The sequence below is a fragment of the Barbus barbus genome (assembly GCF_936440315.1).
Source record: "Barbus barbus genome assembly, chromosome: 28".
Taxonomy (NCBI): Eukaryota; Metazoa; Chordata; class Actinopteri; order Cypriniformes; family Cyprinidae; genus Barbus; species Barbus barbus.
In genome coordinates, this window is record NC_136756.1 from 26,014,615 (window position 1) to 26,024,301 (window position 9,687).

Sequence of the window (9,687 nt, forward strand, 5' to 3'; positions counted from 1 at the left end):
TCTTTAATACATGCGGACGTTTTATTTCACGTCATTGCGTTTGCTCTCGTGTTGAGCGCACCACAACCATTGAAGTATTCAGTTTCTACAGCGACTCATTTGGTGCATATCGTTCTCTTTCTATAAACCTGTAAACCGCATTCACCGGCTCTAACTCTGTCGTGACATCAGCTCTATAGCGGTTTGCCCGAGCATTGCTATTCTTTCCCTTTTACAAGGCTTCCCAACTCATTTTTGTGTGCGCGAGGCACATTATTTCTTCTGCGCGGCCGCGGTGGAAGAAGAGCGTGGTCGCGCGCACGCTCAGCTTAGAGGGAACACTGCGTGGGAGCCCTGTATTTTAAGGTAGCCCGTCGGGCAGGGCAGTGATACATTTTGGTAGCCCGACTGGAAAACACAGTAGCCCCGGGACGTTTTAGTATATAATTACTAATATTATATACTAATATAAATAATTATTTTTTTATATAATTGATCTTTTTTATAATTATATATTTATATATATACAGTGCCCTCCATAAGTATTGGAACAGTAAAGACAAAATTGCTCTGTTGGCTGTGGAGTCAAGAAATTTGCAAATATGATTAAAAGATGAATATGAGACAAAACTACAGAATGTCACATTTTATTATTAGCCGTTTCAACACATATATGTTTTACCAAATAAAAAGAACAGCACTTTTAGAGTTCATCCCACTCATTGATGTGAGCATAAGTATTGGGACAGCGCCTGAAAGTAGTCCCCAGCTATATCATAACTAGTTACCTAGCTGGGGACTACTTTCAGGCACTGCGTAATATCATTGCGCCTGCTGCACCCATGGTACGGCAGCAAAATTCCTTGATTATTACGCCGGAATGAGAGTATAGTTCTTAGCCGTATCAGCGTAGAAAATCGCAAGTTTTCATTTTCCGTCGGTCTTAGACGGAAGTGCACGATGCAACTACAGAAGAGTCACGTTTTAAATAGGGAAATATCGAAACTCATTTTTGATGACCAAATGCTAATGGTCTAATCCGATTCAATGATCTACGCTAAGCTAAGCTAAAAGTGCTACCGTCAGACACGGATATCGACTGAATGGATTAAAAAACGGTAAAACTCAACTGTTTAAGTCTAGGGGAGTTGTAAAATGAGCCTATTTCCAAAAAAAGTGGAGTGTTCCTTTAATATCTGAAGAATTAATGCAACAGGACTAGGGCTGAACGATTAATTGCTTTTGCGATAATATCACGATATGAAAAAACGCAATTTTTCAACCGCAGAGGCTGCGATTACACACTGTCACGTGACACGCGAGAGTAAAGAGGTGTGTTCGACTTGAAGATCGATCGGTGAATGATATCAAAGTACGGCGAGAGAAAGCATAATATATTAATATTAAGACCCTTTCACACGGGACGCGGCAGTCGAGTGTCTAGTTCATTTTCAATGGGAGACATGCGGAAGTTCAACAAATCAGTCAACATACTACATGTGATAATGTAATTCATATAAATTCATGCATCACCTAATTTCATTGTTAACATATAGGCCTGGCCCACAGAAAAGAACAACGTTCAATCTATCTAATATTGTGTTGGTCATACTATACAATGATTTAAAGAGCTTTAAAAAATGATTGCATATTAAATCGCAATCGCAATATTGGTAAAAAAAAAAAAATCGCAATTAGATTATTTTCCAAAATCGTTCAGCCCTAAACAGGACACAGCTGATCACTTAGAAAGACCTGTGAGGCAACTGCTCCAATAGGGATGAAACTCTAAAAGTGCTGAACTTCTTAGCTGGTAAAACATATATGTGTTGAATCACCCAAAAATAAAACGTGACATTCTGTAGTTTAGTCTCATATTCATCTTTTAATCATATTTGTAAATGTCTTGACTCCACAGCCAACAGAGCACTTTTGTCTTTACTGTTCCAATCCTGTTGGAGGGCACTGTATATATGTGTGTGTGTGTGATAAAAAAAAATGAAAATATATATACAGGTATAGATAAATCATAAATATACGGTTTCTATAAATATATAAAAGCACAGTGTATAGGCCTGTATTATATGAACTTTTTTCTTCATGCAATGGACAAGAAAATATTGAGCAACTCGAGTGCAGCAGATGATGACAGAATTTGCATCTTTCAGCGAATCAATTCTCAAAGCTCCAGCAGACGATAACATCAAAAGCAGCTCCTTCAACGCTTAACCTGCTAGATTCAAAAAGGATTTTAAACTCCTGTGTGGTGGCTGCGATTAGTGTCTTGTCTTTGTGAGGGTGCCCTGGGAAGTTTCAAACATGTGACATTAGTGCGCACACACACACACAACACATGGTTTCCAGTAGCGCTAATCTCTAAACAGACAAACAAATACAAAACGGCTCACATATGCTAGCGTGTTTCTAGGGATAAGACACTCAATAGTGAGGGTGAGTTAATCTTGTTCTGGAGCAGGTGTAGCAACGCAAGCATGCCAAAATCTGCCCTCTCCTCCCTCCTCTTGCCCTTTGGCCGCTTGCTGAGTCTCGGCCGTGCGTTTTCTCTTGTGTTTGATGCACGCGACCCCATCCCCCTTCCCCGCCTGTCATTCCCGACCTCTCTTAGCACACACACACCCATTTGCAACATAAACACTGACAAACACACAAACCGTTTGGCTGATCAAACCTGTATTCCTACTTCTCTCCTAATTTACATTCTTTATCATTACGATGGGATTTTGCATACCTGTATGAATGCATAGTGGAATACTTCCCAAACAAACACAGTAACCTAAAGCTAGAAGCAACACAAAAAGACAACAATGGCAGTTAAAGACTCATTTAGCTCATCGGAAAATCAAGTTATAGTCAATAAACACCCCATATCATATGGGTCTTCCTTAATTTAATTTCACAGAGTCAATTTCTGTGCCTGTGATCCCTGGGATAACCCTGAGTTCGTACATGACTGATAAACAATGCACTAACAGATGTCTTCTTTGTGTCGATACGACGTGTGTGTGTGTGTGTGTGTATGTATGCGTTCGAGCGGGGGGTTGGTAGGTACACTGGTGTGTGTAAGCGTGAGAGTGTGTTCGTCTCATCCTTTTGAAAGGAAATCCCATTATAATCCAGATTGAATGCTGAGGGCAGTCAATGTCAAACTCGTGACCTCTTCAGAATCTCCAGGTTTGGGCATTTTGAATGAAAGTAAAGCCAAATCTGAACGCAAAATCAAGGCTAAGGACACAATAGCGGCTTAATTGGATGTAGTTCAAATACATCACACTCCAAATGGGTGTAATTCATTTAGCACATCATAATCACCAATTTTGTATGTAAATCATTGCAGTGATTAGCACAATTATATTCCAAGTCTTTTCTTACTCGAGTATCTTGTTACGGCTTTCTGTGTAGATCAATAAATTCGGTTAGGGCCGTTGCAGAGATACACCACTCAACCAATCTGTAAGTTACTTTTGTGTTGAATAACAATGTTTTGCAATTATTTTAGAATCTTTAAATTGTGTGAATTTCTTGTATTGATTAAAGAACGAACAATGGCAAGAGCAACCAGGCTAATCCATCAGCACAGACACATGAGGGTTTCTACATGCAGGATGGGGCGAACAAAAGGATTTCAGTGCTTATGTAACACCCATATGGGCCTGAACTATGATAGAATCTGCATGGAGTAAAAAAAAATAGATTGTATCTTATCAAAACTCCACAGAGTAGCGCTGCAAGAATTACACTTCCCATGTGCTTATAAAACAGCTTATGGATTACATTTTTTTTTTTTTTTACAGAGCACAGAGTTACTAAACTACACATGTCAGAATTGAAATGCTCTCAGGAAGCCTTTTAATATCAACAAAAGACCAAGCAATATAATATCTGTTCTATTAAACCAGCTGATCCTTAGTCAATAACTCAGTCCACATTTTTGATTAACAAAAATGTTATTTCCTGTATCATTTGCAAAATCTGACAGCCTTGTAAACTAATAATAAAAAAGTGCTGTATAAAGCACTGCATGAATGAGTCCTAGCATTTTTAAACTTCTGGTTCATTCTCCCTATAAGCAAGGTTTTTGGTTAAATGTCTGAAATAATGTCTTAATAGAAGCTTAAGATATTTTCACATTTTATTCTATAACATAAAATTCACCAGTAATACTTTCTTGTGATTTTATATGTCTTGAAAGAGGCAGTTGTTAACAAGTGGCTAAAAGGGAAACTTAAACTTTCAAATTAAATTTTCGAATTTAAGATTTTAAGAGTTTTTGGAAGCTTAATGGTGATGATGTTAAAGTCATGTGACCGTGGTGTAGTTCACTTATATATATGTGTACTTATGGCGATTATATTTAGGCTTCCAAAATTCATAAATGATTATCACGATGAACAAAATGTGTTTGAATCATAGTAATCCAAAAGCCAACGGAAAAATCCCATTGGGTTTTTGTCAAGGAAATCAGGTTGATGCTAAATTCCAGGTTAGCCTAAATATAAGGCTATTTCATCCCTGCAGCGCTCCATTTAACACATTCACTTAGTCCAATTAATAATCAAAAAACTAATTTAATCATGCCGCCTGATCGACAGTTTTTAACAACAGGACAACAGAATCAAACACAATAGAGGGGTCAAAGTTGAAAACGCTTTTGTTCCTGTTTTTTAAGCCACTTTGAATAAAAGCACCTGCTAGATGCATTAATGTGAATGTAAAATGAGAAGTTTTAACTTGACTTGTTGGGGTACACTGAGATGTACATACATTACCATTTCAAAATTACTACAGATAGTATGTACACTGTGAATAATACTTGGATGAATAAGCATTCAGCATTACGGCCACGGCTGACCCTGCCCTGTAGATATCGGCCATTAAAAAACCTATATTGGTCGACCACTAGTATATAGTACACATGGGACACGCCAGCATCATTACTCAGTATTGCAGCGCTAAGCACATGAGAGAGGGGCAGAGGGATGTAGATTAGAGATTATTAACACGAAACACAGACTAATCAGTTCAACAGAAAATCCCCTGAACCACAAGAAGAACCACGGAAATGAGAAGACGAAAGAGAAACGACAGAAGGAGAGAGATTATTTGAAGAACTAGAATGTTTGCAAAGAGAAAAGAAAGAGAGAAAAAGAAAGAAAGAAAGAAAGAAAGAAAGAAAGAAAGAAAGAAAGAAAGAAAGAAGCAAGCTGGGCAGCTATTGAGACAAAAAGAGAATCATTTCAGTGGAACAAAACAGCAATTATTCTGTTATTATGCCGTTGTCAGTTTTCATAGGCAGTCATGTGTGGATGCATAATGTGCTGAAGGATGCAACGCAAAAGAGAGCGAGAGGGAGTGTTTCTGGCATTGATGAACTCTACCCGTGTTCATGCACGCTTGCGGAGTGTGAAGGACCGACCACCGTGTTGATTTGGTGAAAATGAGCCAAAATGCTTCAAGACATCCCTGCTTGATACAGCAGCACATCTGCTCAGCGATCTCGAAGCCTGCTGAAATCATCCCTTAGTCTGCTACCAAGACACTATCATTAATATCTTTTGTCTGAGATGAAGACTATTAAAACCTCACAGATTACAAGCTACTACTAACTAACTAACTAGTCATTCAGCAGATGCTTTTATTTAAAGTGACAGTGCACTTATTACAGGTTCAATCCCACTCATAATGTATGCATTAACCTTTAGACCTGCTTCTCTTATATAAAGTAGTACTCAAGCGGTAATGCTATAGCACTTTAATATGTACCACGGTACTGAATGATTACAATATTCCATTGTATTTACATCAGCCAACTACTTCAAAGAAAACCATGGTACAGTTAGAAAAAGTACTAAGTTTAGGACATGGTACTCAAAGTCAAACAGCATACTGTTGTCAGTCCTGTATTTGAGTCATTAAAATGGTTGCTTTCTCAAACACTTTGGATATGACAGTTACATATGTGTCTAGCACGTTGCGGGTTTTGTGGTCTGCGTGCGACTGAAATGCTCTGATCTTTACTCTGGCATAAATAAAAGTCGCGGAAATGTAACAGATGAAATCACACCACAGTTGAACCATTGTTGTGTCAAATGTGACAAGACTTTGCAGTTTTGGATGATGCCATCTTTTATATTTACTTTAGTCACTACTGCTATTGATACAGGTAATTGTCAAAAACAGAATACGGCCTTGACTTCAGTTGCACGATCAAAGCCTTTTCTTTTTGTAAGCTGCTGTGTGATGAGGACATTTCGAGACTCAAATTTCTAAATAAATGTGGCTGTCAATCCCAAACACTGACAGACAACTGTTGATGTGTCAATAAAACTTATTTTTACTTTAACCTGGTGATTTCTTCATGCTATAATAAATGTTATGAAAGCAAATTTTTACATTAGCTTTGTTTAAATAGCAACAAATTAGAGTAGAAACTTAATTTTACTATTAAAAAGTTGATATCAAATCTGCCTTATGTGCATTTTAAATATGTGACCCTGGACCACAAAACCAGTCATCATTTTTTGAAATTGAGATTTATACATTATCTGAAAGCTGAATAAATAAGCTTTAAGCTTTGTTATGATAGGACAATATTTGGCCGAGATACAGCTATTTGAAAATCTGGAATCTGAGGGTGCAAAAAAATCTAAATATTGAGAAAATCACCTTTAAAGTTGTCCAAATGAAGTTCTTAGCAATGCATATTACTAATCAGAAATGAAGTTTTGATATATTTACAGTAGGAGATTTACTACATATCTTCATGAAACATGATCTTTACTTAATATCCTAATGATTTTTGGCATAAAATAATATAATTTTGACCCAAACAATGTATTTTTGGCTATTGCTATAAATACACCCCAGCGACTTACGACTGGTTTTGTGGTCCAGGGTCACATATTTATGTTTGTGTTAAATTTGATTAATATATTGATTATTAAATTAACCTTATTTTTAGTTTCAGCTTTTGCTAAACGAATAAAAAATAATAATAATTTTGGTGCATCATAGGTGCTATGCTGTTCTTGGAAGTAGTATGAAGTACCATAAATACCAGGGTACATCAGTTTTATTACAACAAAATAAATCTGTTGTAGAAACAACAGAGAAATTGCTCGTAAACTCAGAAACTGCTAGTAAATTTCACAAAGAATTACAAAGAAATGGCAAAAACACATTGAATTAAACATAAAACTTTGAAATAAAAAGAATGAAATTGTATTTTCTTGTAAAAGGTGCTATGTTTACAATTTTGAAAAATCTTTTTTTTTTTTTTTTTTTAAGTTTACCAACCTGGCAACCCTCTAGCATCATGAGTTCTGCACTGGTAAATTTTCCCCCAAAAATGGAAAAATGTGTTTTATTCTGTACGGTAGCTAACAGACCACATAAGTATGACAAATGTACACATCTCCCACTCCATTTTTGCATTCTCTCTCAACTAAATCTCAACTTTCCTTATAAGGGACTCAACTTTGTTAACTGCAGTAACGCACAGACAGGTGGAGAGAGTCAAACGCTGACACACCAAAGCTCACGTCTGGCTCAAATTCAGAGGTTTAAAATAACAAGATCTCTTTGGCTTTGATGCTGCCTAATTACTTCCACGAGAAAAGCCATTTTATCATGAACGAATGAACCAGAGCTTGAAAAAACACTTGGAGCCACCGGCCATGTAAGAATGCAAACTATTCCTAATACAGGAGCCTTAGAGAGCAGCCGATCGAGCATGACATATTCAATACAGCTCTTCATCTGAGAGGCTGTACATGTAACATTGACATGAACTAACATGCACATGGACGTATAAATGAAAGTCTATATTGCAACTCACTTTTAATTGCTTTTTAAATACGTAATGAGGTTCTTAGTCAGTCCTGTGGTCATTTTGAACCATCTGATGTGGTTTCCACTACAGCAGACAGCAGTTTTAACCATTCAGGGTGTAATATTACATCTAAACCACCATGGGTGATGACCCTTGACCATAATTCTATTTGACAGTCTTCTTATGACTTCTTATACTCAAAAATGGATAAAAATGGCAAATCACTATGTACTTGTGGAATATTTACTCTTAGGTGTCTCTATTTTACATAAGCATCTGGAAATACATCAGTTTGAATATCTATCTATCTATCTATCTATCTATCTATCTATCTATCTATCTATCTGTCTGTCTGTCTGTCTGTCTATCCATCTATCTATCTAGTTGTCTGTCTGTGTGTTTATCTATCTACCCAGTTGTCTGTCTATCTATCTATCTATCTATCTATCTATCTATCTATCTATCTATCTATCTATCTATCTATCTATCTATCTATCTATCCAGTTGTCTGTCTGTGTGTTTATCTATCTACCCAGTTGTCTGTCTGTCTGTCTGTCTGTCTGTCTATCTATCTATCTATCTATCTATCTATCTATCTATCTATCTGTCTATCTGTCTGTCTGTCTATCTATCTATCTATCTATCTATCTATCAACCCAGTTGTCTGTCTGTCTTTGTGTGTGTGTGTGTGTGTGTGTGTAAATCTCCTTAAACTCCATAACAGTAGTTTTAAATGTATAGTCTCATTTGCAAGTTTTAACAGAAAAGTAGCCTAACTCGGCGCAAAAGCACGTAAGGTGTTTGAGGAAAAACTGCTCGCATCCTAAATGACCTGCAGTCTTTTGTGTTGAGCTCTCTTTGGTTGGTTAATCTGTGTTAAACTGGTTCAACTGAACAAACATCAAACAACAAATATCACAACCATATATACGTCTTACCTTCCGCAGTTTACAGCGTTCCGTCACTCTACCTGCCTCAGAAACACTTCAGCTCAATCTGTGTCAGACATGGAGAAGTCCGGACTGCTGTCAGGCTCTGGTTCAGCACGCGAGACGCGACGCGCAGCGCAACACGTGGATGACTGACAGACACTGAAACACTGAAACACTGAAGCTGAAAGTCATTTCTCTCGGGAATGAAACTGAAGCAGGGAGCGGTGCGGTGACACCTTATACAGAGCCACAGCGACACCCTTCGGTCAGAGATGGACACATGTCTGCTACTTCACTCATCCGATTAAAATATCCATCCATCTCTTTATTGAACAGCTCTTCAATCATATACTTATCTGTCTGTCTGTATCTACAATTGTGTCCATCTTTCTCCATTTATCTATCTGGGACATTCTACCAGAAACGTACATTATCTGTCCTTGACTTCTTACAGCGAATAAAAAGTATTTTATCCAAAGATTTTATAAAACTGACTGATGGTTGATTTCTGTGAGTTCTTCTGTCATTCGTTAGGTTCTCAGATGTTTTTTCTTTATTAAAAACACTTTTGAAAATTACAAATCCCGTCTCTGTCCTTGTCCTCAGCCAAAGTAGACCTACAGCTTTCATAGTTTTGTTATTAAGAAAAAAATCTCCATCAATAACAAGTTTAAGTTGTTATCTTTCACATCAACTGATTAAAAACATGAAATTAAACATAAATTCTAGAAATTAATGCTATTTTACATGTTTTCGGTCAGTCCTGTCACGTTTACATAAAACTCAACATAAAATGTGTGCAATAAGTCTTTAAGGGGTATGACTCAGAGGAAATGACATCATTTGACTGAGGTGAAGCTGACACTGATAAAGGATGAGTTCTGTATTTGATTTTTTTATTTTAAGCGTGTTTTTGTATGGTTTTTT

At 37.0% G+C, this 9,687-nt stretch overlaps 1 protein-coding gene across 1 annotated transcript in view; it reads right to left on the bottom strand.

Annotated features, from left to right (window-relative positions):
• The window catches only part of plxnb3 (plexin B3), a 72,930-nt gene extending 64,074 nt beyond the window's left edge, over positions 1-8,856 (bottom strand). The window contains exon 1 of the mRNA XM_079383011.1: positions 8,767-8,856. The gene's annotated coding sequence lies outside the window, so the exon portion shown is untranslated. The remainder of the gene's footprint in view (positions 1-8,766) is intronic.
• Positions 8,857-9,687: the final 831 nt, after the last annotated feature.